This window comes from Canis lupus, chromosome 38 (assembly GCF_003254725.2).
Source record: "Canis lupus dingo isolate Sandy chromosome 38, ASM325472v2, whole genome shotgun sequence".
Taxonomy (NCBI): Eukaryota; Metazoa; Chordata; class Mammalia; order Carnivora; family Canidae; genus Canis; species Canis lupus.
In genome coordinates this window covers 17,075,521-17,091,290 of record NC_064280.1, presented here as the reverse complement: position 1 = coordinate 17,091,290, position 15,770 = coordinate 17,075,521, and the positions used below count along the sequence as shown (strand labels likewise).

Below are 15,770 nucleotides of genomic sequence, written 5' to 3'. Positions count from 1 at the left end.
ATGACAGTGATGTCATTGACTCAGAACCAGCTAGTCATCGAGGCACCTGCCATTACAGTAGGATGAGCTCCTCCTTCCCCAAATATGCTGCTTACAACTCACTGGGTATCGTCGAATCCTTTGGATGAACAAAGCAGGCAAATGAAGAGTGGGGAACAAAATGGGGTAAGATCTGGCATGACGCCCACAATGCAGTCTTCATATAGGCTGAGAATAACTGGCACTGATGCTCTTACAGAAGGGTGACCTGCATTTCACCCAATGAATCACAGCCCTGCTTCCTGATCCAGCTCAAGGCAAATTCATCGTTTATTTCTGAGAACAATCCCCCAATCTAGGCAAAAAGTCTGACTGCAGCAAGAAGCTGAGATGAACATTTCCCTGGAGAACTGAGCAAAATTTCACTGTTTGTGTTCAAAAAAAATTTTTTTTCTGCTTATAGGTCAGCCATGGGGCCCCAAGCCTCCCCTACTTTGAGCACAAATGCATATAGTTGAGAATAAAACAGCCATGACCAGGCAGTGCCACTGGGTATCTTTAACTGCTCTCAGTCATTAAGTAAGGTGCCTGGATTGGATTTATCACCAACGATTCGATCGATTACTTGGTGCTCAACTGCAATCTAAGTCCTTCTGTGGCTGACTTCAGGCATTGCGTTAAGATGAATGGACTGGTGAGGTGCACCCCCTTCCTGTAGGAGGTGGGGCTGGTGGGCTCCCCCTGAATGAAGCCTCTGAGATAAACATACACTGGGTATACATGAGGTAAAGGAGTAGAGAAACAGGATTCTTTGTTTGGGCCTCCTGGTGCCCAGGACCCAGGCAGCCTGGCAGGTGGTTCTGTTGCAGTGGGTGGTGACAGCTCATGAGAAGGGACTCCTTTCTCCCCATCACAGTCAGGTTTGCCTTTGTCAAGTGTGAACACTGTTTCATGGAGCTATGCAGAGCCCTTTGTCCCAGGCCTGGCCTTACCATCCCATGCAAAATTAACCTTCATTATGATTTAGGTCTCTTGGCAGTGCAGGCAGGGCCATCCCTGCATGGTGGGGAGCAGACTTTACTGGAGAAGCTAAAACATCCTTGGGGCTATGACCTGAGTCTGTGGGTCCTGGTGGGCCTCCCGGGGCAACTGCAACAAAATCATGCAAGGAATAGACAACATCTGATCTGTTTTGTAATGAGTAGAGTTCAACAGCTCAGGGTTCCAGAGACATCTGTGCTTACTGCGTGCCTTGTGATACTCTAGGTCTCCCCTTTTCAGCCAATTTGCTGGAATATCCCACAGGCCCTTGCTGTGTGACTTAGTCACACCATTGCTGGCCTCACCCCATGGGATATAGGCACCCCAAGAAGCTCCATGCAGTCAAGTCAAACATACACTTGGCCTTGTGTGCATTCAATGTGACACTGAGTGTCCCCTTCACTGTCACTCATATCTCCTAGCTAGCTTTCAGCAGTCTGGGTGGATAGTTTTTGGGATCCTGGCCATCACAAGAAACAGAGCCTGCATTGCCAAGGATTTAAGAAGATCAATATTCCTAGCTTCTCCTTTGTAGGACTTCTTCACTTAAAGGCAGCCCTTGATTGTTGGGCTCAATTTGGGGCCTTTCCTTCCAAATTGCTTGACCCTCATTGAACCCAGTATGGAAACATACTCCTGGTCACCTAGACTTTTGCTTTTGGAGACACACTCTTATTCACACTATCATTTCAAACTTTCTTTGGATATTATATTTCTTTTCCTTTCTTGACTTCGATCCATGATTTGGTGGCTCTGGGTAAATCCTGCCTGGTCTCCAGATGCCTCTCCCTCGGACCAGGGCCTGTGGGACAGTGAACTGACCAATGTGCTGGTCTTCCTGTTCAGTTAGACAGATTTCTTGACTTCTTACGTTTGATCTTCATAATTGCAATTCTTTCACTCCAGAGCACGAAAATATTGACTGCAAAAAGCCATTTGATGTTCGTGAAGACTTTGGAACATTTTAATCAGCTTCCAAGAGTTCTTTAGGTCACAAAGATTGTGTTTTACTGAATCTGAACAGCCTCATTTGAGAAGGGTTGGAAAATTGTTCAAATTGAGATTTTTCTTCAGGCTAAGGAAGTGGTTGCTTTATGTGGGAAGATGCCAAAACTCTGTGCCTGTGGGCCAAGGGGGTAATAATAATCACCGAAATTCATATACTTGGCATGTGTTGGCACAGATCCAAGTACTTTATGTGTATTTCATCTCACAGAGCTTTCCCACCACCACCACCACCACCAAGCTGGGGTGTCAGGAGATAGAGAATAGACACAGGCCTTTACCATACTTTTGATTCCTACTTCTCTAACTGAGGTGATGGCGATTCCCCCAATCCTTCTTATCTCACTGTTTAAGTCTTATAGCTATTTTTCTGAAAATCTCAACTAGCAGAGTTTTAGAGAAGATAGGCCATAGAGAAGGTTTGGGTTCAAGTAGATCCTTGACTCTTACTAGCCAGATGGCCGTGGGCAAGGCAGTCAGCCTTTCTGAGGCTCGTTCATTCACTGCACAATTACTGAGTGCCCAGTGTTTAAGGGACTGTGCCATGTTCTGTCCAGGTGCCTGGTAATAATGAGGACAACACTTATTGGGCTAGGATTATGTATTAGGCACTGGCTTATGTATTTTATTTGTAACTTCTCATTTAGTTTTTCCATAATCTTTTAAGACAGGCAGCATCAACAGGAGGAAGCTAAGGCTAAGAGTTTAATGAACTTGCCCAAAGGCCACACAGCTTGTAAATGACAGAGGAGAGAATCAATCTCAGTTCTGTTAGGATCTCCAAGCCAAGTAACCAAGACGACTCACGGTGGAATCCTGGTTCAGGCATTTAGAGCTTGGAGGGGAGGTTAGTGTCCTTAGAGAGATTTGGGTTATCAGACCACAAGAAACAGGTACTGAGAATTTGGACACCAGTGTTTTTAGCTGGTGGAGTCAAGGAAAACTTTGTAGAGAGGTTGTTTTAATTTTGAAATCTGGTTATGATTTGAGTATGAGATATGTGAACTGGGGCCCCTTCCTTTCTGGGTGCTCTAGCAAGTGCTATGCTAGAAATTTGTAAGGGCTGTAGAGGAAGTAGGGGGTGGTTCTATCTGGCATAGCATATTCTTAGTCAAAAAAAGGTATAGATTAAATATATCTATATTTATCTTTGCAATCTAAATCTACTCATACCTATATCTACACCTACCCATCTATGCCTACCCATCTACATCTATACATATATACCTACACATCTACACCTACCCATCCACACCTTCACATCCATACCTACCCATTTATACCACATCTACACCTACCCATGTATACCAATACCTCCACACATACACATCTACACCTACCCATCTATACTTACACATGTACACCTACACATTCACACCCACATGTCTACACCTACCCATCTACACCTACACAGGTACCCCTACACATGTACACCTATCCATCTACATCTATACCTATATATTCCTGTATCTCCATATCATCTGTCTTACAGAGCTTAATTTAATTTGTGGAATATGTCCCTAAAAGAATCTCACCCAGATCCATAAGGAAATACGTGTCATGACATTCTCAAGAGCATTGTGTGTGTGTGAGGGTGGTGCAGGGTGGAAGGGCTGAGGGGCCTGAGATGGTGTGGGCATGTTGTAGCTTATAATAAGAACTCTCCTGGACCCAAATCTAGTCCTCTAGACTCCCAAACCCCACCCTTGACCCCTGTCCTTGGCCCACTTAGTCCCCTACCCTCAATATCTGACATAATTTGTCCTTCCTCATCCTCGATATCTTTTTTTTAAATTTTTATTTATTTATGATAGTCTCTCTCTCTCTCACACACACACACACACACACACACACAGAGAGAGAGAGAGAGAGAGAGGCAGAGGGAGAAGCAGACTCCATGCACCTGGAGCCCGACCTGGGACTCGATCCCGGGTCTCCAGGATCGCGCCCTGGGCCAAAGGCAGGCGCCAAACCACTGCGCCACCCAGGGATCCCTCATTCTCTATATCTTATCACCCTGCCTGCCTCCAGCAAGAATCCTGTCAAGTCAGTTTAACCAGAATCCCCCTGTCTCTGATATTTCCTCTTAGGGATTTTCCATCCCCTGATCCCTACCCTTCTCCTCTGATATGAGTCCTCACTTGTCCTTATTGTATTTGGACTTGAACCCAATTGTATTCTGAGGTCTCTCTTTTCCCTTTGTGATAGCTCTAGAACAGAATTCACCTTTACCACTTTTTCTCTCCAGCTCTGGTGTTCCTTGACACCCACAGTGCCACAGTTAGGAGCACACATAGCAACATGCATGCATCTTAAAAGTATAGTGTTGAGTGAAAAAATATGAAATACCACTTACATGAATTAAAAATAGATGTACTAAATAACAATATGTTTTTACAAGGACACTTACAAATAAAATGGTACAAACTAAACACATAGATACCATTGCTTATGCAGGGGGTGGGAATGGAGAACAGAAATAAAAAGGAAAAGTAAATAAAGGATTTTCTCAAACTGAGGATGTGAATGTGTCATGAACTAAGGACATAATTAGTTCAACCCCCTGAGATTCACCTTCAGCCACCCCACATACGTTTACACACATTTATCTGGCTGGAGGGTAATGGGCCAAGATGGGCATCAGGAAAGACTATATGATGGCAGGTTAAGTGTCCACCAGACATGCAAGGGATTCCATGATCCTTGATCATGGGTCAGCTTCCAAGATTTGACAGTATGAGTAACAAATAGGCCTAGAATCTTAGGGCCTGACCTACAGATTACTTGCATATGTATCAAATCAGAGAAAAGAAATAAAAGCAAAGCATGAAGGAGAAGTAGCTGAAATTAGAAGTTCCTTGACGGGAGAAGGTCAGCAGATTAGAGCTGCAGGGAGAGCATGTGCATAACTGCATTTGTGGCAGAGGAGTAAGGAGGAGAAAGCATGAAGTACGAGGGGGCTCAGTAGTAAGTCAGCCCATACTGGGCATGTGGGGGACACTACTTATATGCAAAGCATTGGGTGTATTGCTCAGGCGGGGATGTGGTGGGGTGAGATGGGGAGGGGAGGGTGATTAAAAATGTTCTCCAGGGACAAACATCTCCCAGACTGAACCCTTCTCCCTTGCCCCACTCGCTGCTTGGCATAGCACACTGGATGTTTGGGAGCTACGGTCTGCTTCACCCAGCACTTTCCACATTTGTCTCTCACGACCTGACTCATTTGCCTCTTATCCTTCCCCAAAGCCTCTTTCTTTCTCCCCATCCTCCTGCTATTTCCTCCTCCCAAACACCCCTGTGCAAAGCTCTCCTTCTCTTTCTCCAACCTTATCTCACTTTTACCCGGAAGCTTTCCTGGTTAGATAAATTATTTGAATGGCGTTGGAAAAGGTTATTGAAGTCTGCCTTTCGTTTTCCTTTATAAAATAAGAGTGCTGCGTGGCATGGTCTCCCTAGCCTCTTCCGGTGCCAGCCTTCTGCGATTACAAATAATCTGATCTCTTCCTTTCCCTGGTATTCCCTCTGCAGCTGTGGACTTTGTTTCATATTAGCTTGATTCGCAGTTTCCACCACGCTACTTTGTTTTTATCCTTGGGCTGTTGCCATGTGCTACACTTAGGTATTCTATCTATACTGGAAACTCCTGGAAAGGAGGAATCATGTGACCTTCAAATCATGAACCTGGGGTTATACAAACAGCGCCATCAATTGTCAGATACATGACAGATGGCAAAACCCATCCAGAGCCTTGTTTTTTTGGCATCCCTGCCATGTTCCTGCCACTCACCTTTTTAAAAGGTATCTTTAGTTCCCCCTCTGTCTGGGAATTAGGTCTTAACCGTTGCCTTTTCTATGATTGGCTCTATTAAACAAACTGGCCAAATCTATGTCCATGCCCTTGGCTGGGAGGAGCGATCTAGATATACCTGTCTCCTTGTGATGTTCTCTGGGTTTTGGGAATAAACTTCAGGTCCTCTTGGTCCTCAGGTTCATCAGGGATCTGTCAGCACCATTATGGTTAGATTTAAATGTTTTTCTCCTAAATGCTGCTTTATGCAGGGTCCGATGTTTGTATCGTGGAGGCAGAAGGCAAGATTTGTTTATTCAGTCATGTATTCAAAAATCATTTTACTGACTACTCAGGATGTGTCAGAAACTGGGGGGTGAAAAGATAAATAAAACCTGGTTCTTGCCTTTAAGAAGTACTTGACCTAACGAGGAAATTGATATGAAAATCTTACATTCATGCAGTGAGATACCCTGTCATAAAGGTATAATCAAGGAGAAGGAGAATTACTGAGGAGCTAGGAATTGCTTATAACCATGGGCATCACAGATGTCACAGCAGAGGTGAACCTGCGCTAAACTTGAGTGAGATTCGGCAGCAAAAGGCCAAAGGACATTCTAGGCAGAGGGAACAGACTGCATAAAGGCATGGAGGAAAGGAGCTGGTGAAAATAAGATTTAAAAGGTGGGCAGGGGCTAGATGTAAGAGTCCTTACATGTCCTATGGAGGAGGCTGCAGGGCAGTGGCTCTCCACGGGTTGAAGCCTCATCCACAGAGCTGACTGGATGTACAGCTTTCTGGGACCCACAGATTTAGTCATAGTCAGTTGGTTTGAAGTGGGGTTCAAAAAATCTTTAATATGAGCCAGCTTCCCAGGGGATTGTGATGTAGGCAATCTGCTAATCACTTTAGACAGACACTGCTATGTTGTTGCACATGGCAATGGGAAATACCAAAAGTGACATCAGAAAGACATGTCTAACCAAGTGAATTCAAAGGAGAATTGGGGAAGAAAGTCACCCTGTGGGGTGGTCTGTTAGCAGTTCACTGTGATGGGTATCCTGCAAAATACCCCATGCCTGAGCTATGGCAGCAGGTGGTGGTGATGCAGAGAAACGAGTGGAGAAAGCTCTCTAAAGGCCGAGTGGACGAGAGTTAGTGAGGGAATGGAAATTGTGGGAGGGGGACCAATTAGTCTTTGGACTAATTAGGAGTTGGGGGCGCCATTAATAGTGAAGCTTGTGTGTTTGAGGGAGAAGATAAAAAAGTGTGGTGTAGGACTTACCAAGGTTTGGGAGTCTGTAGAATCTACAAATAAAGATTTAATTCAGTTCCCCAGATTTGCATTTGGGAATTATGAGCATGTTGAGATGAAAGCTGAAGCCATGGGATTCTCTGAGATGATTCTATAAGAGAGACTAGAGGACAAAGACTGTGCCTTTAGGAGAAAGGCAGAGGGAAGAGGCCTATTCCCTAGACTGCAGGTGAGCAGCTCAAGGCAATTAAAGGGAAGGGAGAATTTTAGGAAGGACTTTTCCAACATCAAGCTTGGACTGATGCACAGTTTGCCCCCTAGAGGCCAAGACGAGCATTGAAGTAGGAGCCAGATGTGCTAGAAGGAAGGGGGAGAGTCTACATATGGGTGAGTGTGCTAAGGAGTGTGTCCTTATGGAGGGATAATGCTATGTGTGTGTGCACTTGTGTGTGTGTGGGCTATGAAATACATGTTGATTTATGAATGCATATCTAATAGTAGCCTTCTGTGTGCCAGGCATCCGACAATCCTCTGAGCAAAGTGGAGGAATGGCAGCCAAAGTGTGGGTGCACACCCGAGGGACAAGAGTCAAAGAGTCAGGGAAAATGAGAGCCAGGAACTGTGAAGCAGACAGTGGCCTCGATGAATTCCAGCGAGGGGTCCTGATACACAATGGTGACCATAGGAAATAGACATGGCCAGGATGAGGCCAAGTGGAGCAGACAGTGGTGCCAAGTGCCACAGAGGGCCTAAAAGGACCAAGAAGTGGCCTGGATATTTGGAGGGTCATGGGACTTTTCAGAGTGTTTTCTTGGAGCTCAGTGGAGCAATGGGCAGAAGGTGAGGGGTGGAGGAGAGAGGCTGTGATTCTTGAGTTGGAAGCAGGGATGGGATACAGCTAGGCAAGGCGTCCATTAACCTTATTGGTACAACTTGAGAAGCTAAAAGGACTTATTTGGACAACTTGCAATTTCAAAAATTAGTTTTTTTCCTAAGAGGTTATTAAAACTGGAAAGAACCATAATATGCCTTTCTGCAATATTTAAATAGCTTCTTATCCTGACAGTTGTTAATACTTGCTTCTCCAGGAATTCCAGGCCTTTGGCAGTAAACCAAGTGAATATTCTAAAATAGAAAATAAAATTGTCCTTTATTATTCCTCAGATATAGTCAGTGTTCTGAGTCTGAACACTTAGATTCAGGTGTGTGTGTATGTGTGTGTGTGTGTGTGTGTGTGTGTGTATACGCACGTGTAGAGTTGGAGTGTGTCTGTGTATTTTCATTTAACTAAAGTATTTCATATTCCATATGTCAGGTAGTGTAGGTGCTAGCATTACCAGTGAGCAGGAAGGGCATGGGGGAGCCAGTTGATCTTATGCAGGGATACCCAGGTAACTTGGTTCTCTGGGGGTACAGAAGGAAGGCCTGATTGTACCATTTGCCAATTACCATGGTGTAAATGCTCTTGCCATGGTTGATTTCAAAATATCAGCATGATGTCACTGGATGTGGACTTGGGGGAAGAGTTTTGCACAGTCTCTTCTTGCATGCCAGCACAAACCAGCTCCAACACACCATTGATCCTTAATGCAGGAAGAGAAATAATTATGACACTAATAATTCCTTTGACTTATGGGTCTGTTTGTGCTTCCCCAAGCACTCCGAAATATTTTTCTTTACCTGCACTGTACCGTGTGATTTGAAGGATATAAAAAATCTCGTTGGCTAGCCACAGGCCTTACATTACCACCAAGGAAACTCTTTTTAACATAGAGACTGTGTCTTTTAAGGAATAGAGTACAGGATATGTTAATGTGAATAACCCAAGATCGTACAAGAAAGATCTAGATTGTGGGATATCATTGGAGAGAGAAGATCTGAAAGAGGGATCAGAGGGGGAGAGGGAGGACGCAGTAGCCAGGTAAGGAAGATGTTCAAAAGAGAGATCCAAGATATTAAAAATATAATTTTTCCTACTTCATAATTTTGCTAGGGCCTGGCCTACTCCTGGATCACAGATCTTGCCAAATAGAGTTCATGCTCCATTATCCACTCTAATGGAAGAAAGTTGGACAACATAATTCAAAACAACGGACAACCTTGAAAGGTAAGTACAATTGGATGTGCAGAGGACATGATGCTTGTTTCTTGGTATCTTTACCATCCTGTGAACGGTTTACCTGTTCTACTTATGGAACTTGCCTTACTCATGGCATGAAGGGAACTGAGAGAAGCCATAGGATTAGTGCTGATCTAGATTTTTTTTTTTTTTGTATGAGTAAGGGTGGGATTGGGGTGGTTACATCTCCTTATAAGCAATTTAATAAAGTTTTATTTAACAGTTGCTTCTTATTAAAGGGTGAAAAAATCTTGTCTTAGAAAATGAAAATATGTTTCCTGAGAGAGACATATTTAATTTACTTGGCCGTAAGCTTGGAAGTATCATCTGTGTGTGTGAGTGCGCACGTACACATGCGTGTGTGCCTACCTTCAGTTGCTGTTGAGTACAGGAGAAATCAATACCTAGCCACTGGCGGTTGTGGGCTGTTATCACTTGGTGACAGTTGATATATTAGTGGCCAGCAATGAGGAGAATGGTGGGTGTGCATCCTATCAATTTTTAGAGCATATTTTATCTGTACAAGTAACAGCGCCTCCGCATTCCATTTGTCATTTCTGTCCTTGAAAGCAGGAGTTGATAAATGACAAGAACTTTTAGCCCACCAAACCACATGCTTCTCTATGTCCTGTGGTTCAATTTCAGGGTAGAGAGAGAGAAAAAGAAAACCTCTAATCTCCGGTGGAAGCTGGGGGTACTGGGACATAGAATGGGGTAGGAAATGCAAGCCAAGTGGTAGCTTCAGTAAAAAAGCCTGCTGTGTTGATGCCACAAATGCCTAAGTTGAGGTTCCTTTCCTTGGTTGGCATTAATGGGAAATGATTTTTTTTCTTATCCTACTTAGGCTCTGTGGCCCCAGCCTCCACCAATCCGATCAATGACCCACTTTGGGGTCACTGGGGTCTCCTTCATTATCTTTTGTGTCTGTTTCTTCTTGTCAGTGCTTTACTGCCTTCACGCCATTCCAGGATCTTATTACCCCACCTTGGGATAAACAGCACCTTCCTGATGGTAATGTTAATCATAGCAATATCTCACACCTAAAATCTGAGTAATGTTCACAGTGGGCTAAGGACTTTTCCGTCCTTTGTCTCACGTGATCCTAATGGCACTCCTGTGATAATGGGAAACTGAGGCTCAGAGGGCTAAGTGATTTGCCCAGACTGGTAGGGTTTGCAAGTGGGGATGAACCTTAAGTTGGTACTGGCCCCAACCTGAACACCGCCAGCCTATATTTGTGCCCTTAGCGTCTCCTTGTTCTGATCTAATTTTATCCAGTTGCTAGAACCATCATCTCGTAAACTCTTACATCCTGTAGGGCGGCTAACTCCCTTTGCCTCTTTGCCCACAATCTAGAACCATCATCTCGTAAATTCTTACATCCTGTAGGGTGGCTTACTTCCTTCGACTCTTTGCTCGCAATCCCTTGACTGCTCTTGGGCCCTTGGTTTCCTCCTACACTTGACCTCATATTTCCCTTGCTCTTGGTGAATGTATCATCAGATAAAATCCCTACATCTTTTCCATGAGAACTTTTGAACCATTTGATCTGTGTGACCGTAAGCACTGACATTATCGAGAGGAAAACTGCCTATCAGAAAAAGGCCAAAATCGGTTCACGAAATACCTCCTTCTTCCTTTGTGATTGAAAATCTCCTCGGCCTTCTGGGCTTATCTCAAATGTCATTTTTTTTTCATGGATTATCTTTTTGATTCTCTAATGAAACCTGATCTCTTCTCTGACATTTTTCTTCTTTGTTCTGTTACATTTATTTTTATTCTTTTTCTCCTGGTTCCTACTCCCCGTGTCATCCTCGGGGTCAGTGAGGACAAAGAGGGGATGCTCAGTAAACATCTGTTGAATTCCGTTGAAATGAATTAGTTCGAATGACTTCTGGTACAATGGAAGCCCTTTATCAAAAGCGATTGCTACCAGTATTTTTTGCTTAAGTAAAAAAGTAGAAGGGGATCCGAAAGCCCTGAGCAGCCTCGCGGTGAGGGGCCAGTCATCATCGCACCCCGGGAGGGGGGGGGGAGCCATAGCAGCTGCAGCTGCAGACAGCCCCATGGCCCCCTTCCCACAATATTGGAGGAGAGATGGTCCTCACACTGAAGGTAAAGAAATTGAAAGAGAGGAGGCCCAAGGTCAGCAGCCACCTCTACGTGGATGCTCAGCTGCCCAGATGCCCAGAAAACCCCAAACCACTCGACCGCGAAGAAACAAAACAGTTGGTCCACCAGCTGAGAATTCCACCTTGGTGGGGCTGAGTAAGCAGGCTGGGCCTGAAGCATGGACTCTAACCTCCTCCACCATCACCAGGTGTAGTGATCTCATGTGAAGAAATGAATGCGAAATCCCAACTGTAAGAGACCAGCAAAAGTTGGCCCTGGAGGCCTTAAATGCTTACTTTTTACCACCCCCTGATCAGATAACTAGAACTAGCTGCATTATTGATGCAGCATGGGGTTTTAAAAATTGTTTTTACCTAAAGACTTTTCTTGTTCGTAATGACAAATGTGCTTTAATTAAAAAAAAAAAAAGCCTGATTTCTCTCAATACACCTTTAACAGGTCCCCCACTCTTAGCCCTTGACAGTTTTAAAATTCTTTCATATTTGGCCACATTGAGATTTTTGAGACCCCCCCCTTTTTAATTTGTAATAAAAATGTACAACTTGGTTTTGTTTTGAAACAACAAGAAAAATCAAATGGCAAGCACCTGTTAATAGAAGTATTAATTTTTTTAAAAGACTTATTTATTTATTAGAAAGAGGGAGAGAGAGCAAGAGTGAGCATAAGCAGGGTGAGGGGCAGAGGGAGAGGGAGAGAATCTCAAGCAGAGTCCTCGCTCAGTGCTGAGTGGGAGGTGGAGCTCATCCCACTGTCTCTTTGAGATCAGGACCTGAACGGAAATCAAGAGTCAAACACTTAACTGAGCCACCCAGGTGCCCCAAAAGTCTTAATTTTTAAATTTCATTTGTTTGAAAGATTTTTATTTATTCATGAGAGACACAGAGAGAGAGAGAGAGAGAGAGGCAGAGACACAGGCAGAGGGAGACGCAGGCTCCATACAGGGACCCTGACGTGGGACTCGATCCCAGGTCTCCAAGATCATGCCCTGGGCTGAAGGCGATGCTAAACCGCTGAGCCACCCGGGCTGCCCTTAATTTCTTTAAAAGTAGGTTAACATAGATAATAATTAAAGAGAAAAATCTATATGTATATGTAAAGCATTTTGTTTAAAACCTACATTCTTTGTCATGTTTTTTTGATGGAGAGAAAAGGACTCTCCCTGTAGTATGTTTTCTCTGATTTGAGTTCTGGTTTTTCTTCTTGCATTAATCATATTCACAGTGAAGCATTGTAATTTCTAATTTCAGTGTCTTCAATATGGAGGGAGAACTTATAGACCCAGCACAAGCTGAGTTCAATAACTATCTATCTAAAGTTTCCCTTAGTCTATAATAGTTGGGTCTGTTAAATGAATTGCAATTCTTTAGACTTGCACTGTCCAATATGGTAGTCACTTGTCATTTATGATTATCGGGCACTGGATACATGGCTGGTCAGGAGTAGCATGTGCCAGAAGTCTAAAATATACTTGGATTTCTAAGATAGCACAGAAGAAGAATACAAAATATCTCATTAATAATTTTATATATTACAGGTTGAAATGATAGTAGATGTGATGACTAGAAAATGGAAAGTTACATATGTGTTTTGCATTATATTTTTACTGGATAGTACTGCTTTAGAGAGTCATGCTTATTGATTTTCCATAAGATGTTCAATTTTTTGGGGGGGGGGAGCGAGAGGGCGGGTGATGGAAAGGGAGAGAGAGAATCTTAAGCAAGCTGTACTCCCAGCTCAATCTCACAACCCTGAGATCATGACCTGAGCCGAAATCAAGAGTCAGATGCTTAAGTGACTGAACCACCCAGGCACCCCGTCAATGACACTTACATAGAAATACTTTTTCCTTTTTGACTCATGTTTCTTAAATGTACTTAATACGAAATGAAGTTACATAATTATAGTAGGGACAATGATCACAATTAGGGTTGAGAGCAGGCATGCCTGGATTTGGGCATGGTCACTTTTGAAGTTGTAGGATCAGAAATCCACTGGTAATCTAGAGTCCCCATCTTGTGCCTGGTAGATGCTTCCTTTCTGACATGCTGTTTTAAAATGACAATATGACAATTCTATTTTCTATTAACTTTACTGACACCCTTAGAGTTGTAGACTTGAAAAATGAAATTTAGGAATGTCCTGATTAAGTGGAGAACAGATTCATTTCATTACAGGAAAATGAAAGACGCAACCAAGTGAGTAATGGTTGTCTCAACAAAAGTGGCTCATGTGGCTAGGGTATTTGGAGTAGGAGGTTGTCCATATGCTACCAGCAAATTAGTAGGCTTGCTAGCAAGTTAATAGGCTGTTTTGGTTTACTCTCCAGTTGGAAGGGTAAGGAAGAGGCAATAGCTCTCTTGGAGAGGAATTTGTTCTGGGTCAGGATCTGGCCTGCTGAGTAAAGTCATCCTTATCCCTCTTACTCCATCGTGGTCTGCTGGCGTCATGCTGAAGTTCTCACTTCCATATAAGAAGACAGTTTGCCTCACCCACAGCCTTGTCTGTCTAGAAGGGGTAAATAGCTTGCCAGTTACATTATGTCTGCAAGGCATGTGAGAGAGGATTGTGGAATCCATGATCCAGCTGGGACTAGAGTGAGAATTACGAATTGTCTCCTGTGTGTTGGGGGTAGGGATGGGTTGGCTTGGGGAGATGAAGAATACAAGGGGGTTGATATAAACTGTTCCAGCCACACGTTACTTCCCTTGCCTGACAACCTCAGTGTGGCTGAGAGTCATTGCATAAAGTCTGTGCATAAAGCAATGCAGTTCTAGTGTCTCAAGGGCCTGGCACATACAAACAAATCAGCTCACCAGACATTACTGTAGTAGAGGCAAGACAAGTGTTATTTCTTCGACAACCCTCTCCCATAGGACTTTCTCCTTGAGCATCCAGTGTGATGGAATGGGTGATTTAGCCTAGATGAATTGGGGTCATGTAACTCTAACCCTGATGTAAGCAAATGGCAAGGCTGGAGCCTCTGACTCCCTGAAACCACTAAATTGTACAGTATTAGGAATAAGCACCAAAAGTTGATTTCAGGATACGAACATTTGTAAGGAGATGAGTTTTGCTGAGCATTGTTGGTTTGCTTGTAAAAGGTAACAAAGAAAATAATAATCAGAAGAGAAAATGGCTATCTTTTGCCCTACTCCGTTTTGTAATAAATAAACGAACCGAGCATATGAAATTTCGATGGTCCTGTTTATTAGAGAGTCGTTCTGCTCCATAGGTTCCCTCCAGGGAGATGTGAGAGGCACCAGGCTGCAGATTGGAAGTGGCTGCGCCGAGGAAAAATGAGAGGGGTCATGAGGGCCTTGCAGAAATTAGGAGTGAGGTGCCCTGTCTCACCCTCTCCCTCTGAACTGAATCCCTGGGGGAACAGGAGATACCCCATCCACCCCACCTCAACTCCTTCTCATCATATTCCAGCTCCTAGCCTGCAGTTTGAAAATCTGAGGCTGTGTGCACCGTGGCAGAGTGCTTTAGGGGTCTGAAAGCCAGCCCTGAGTTTTTACATAAACATGAGGGGAGGCCTCAATGTAGTTCAGTTCTCGAGAAGCCAGTCTATGAGTCGCCTGGCTTCTTGGCTACACGGTGAGGAGTGGCAGAGGGAAATGTCAAGAAGGAAGTGATATGCAACATGGAAACCAACTGCTTTCCTCAATTTTAAGTGTGTGCGAAGTATCTTGTGATGTTTCTGCATCCCAAGCCCGAGAAAGGAGAGGCATCTGTCTCTTTGTTGCTATTCACAGACAGGCTCTTATCTGTGTAAATCTTAAATATCTAATTCTCAAACTATCGCCAAGGGAGATACTAACTATTGGGTAGAGGCAGCTTACAAATGGTCAAATAATAAATGTTAATAAAAACATTTACAATGTAAATAGATTGCTTGACGGGAGCGCTGACTGTGACAAATCTGAGAAAACAAGAGCTCAGATAAATTGCCTGGCATGGTTGGCAATAATAATAATAATAATAATAATAATAATAATAATAATAAAATTATAATGCCACATTAACTGTATCATTATTATTGTCACTATTTATTGTTTTCCAGGACGGGTTAAAACCTTCGTATACAGTATTTTATTGGATTTAATCCTTACAACAGTCCAAAGGGGGAGGTATCAGTATCCATGTTATTCAGGTTTGTACGCCAAGGTTTTGAGAGGTCAGGTCATTTGCCCAAGGTCATCAAACTTGTAAATGATGGAACTGGGATTTTAATCTGCTTTTATATTAAGACTACAGGACCTGGTCTTTCTTTTTTAAAGCAATATTTCAAACAAGAGTCAAAATAAAGCCAGAAAAGTCCAAAGGCTGATTTATAACCTGATTTCTTCTTGGCCTTCACAATGCTGAGTAAAAATTGCTGAGTCTTTAGTGTGGAAGGAGCGTTTGAAGTGTAATACAGAAGATCCTGTTGCCAGGGGTTGTCTCATATT

The 15,770-nt window shown here is 43.4% G+C and overlaps 1 long non-coding RNA gene across 1 annotated transcript in view; it reads left to right on the top strand.

Annotated features, from left to right (window-relative positions):
• The first annotated feature begins 19 nt into the window (after window positions 1-19).
• The window catches only part of LOC112643103 (uncharacterized), a 127,148-nt gene continuing 111,397 nt past the window's right edge, over window positions 20-15,770 (top strand). The window contains exons 1-3 of the long non-coding RNA XR_003125626.3: window positions 20-165; window positions 7,389-7,454; window positions 9,061-9,174. This is a non-coding gene — a long non-coding RNA (uncharacterized LOC112643103). The remainder of the gene's footprint in view (window positions 166-7,388; window positions 7,455-9,060; window positions 9,175-15,770) is intronic.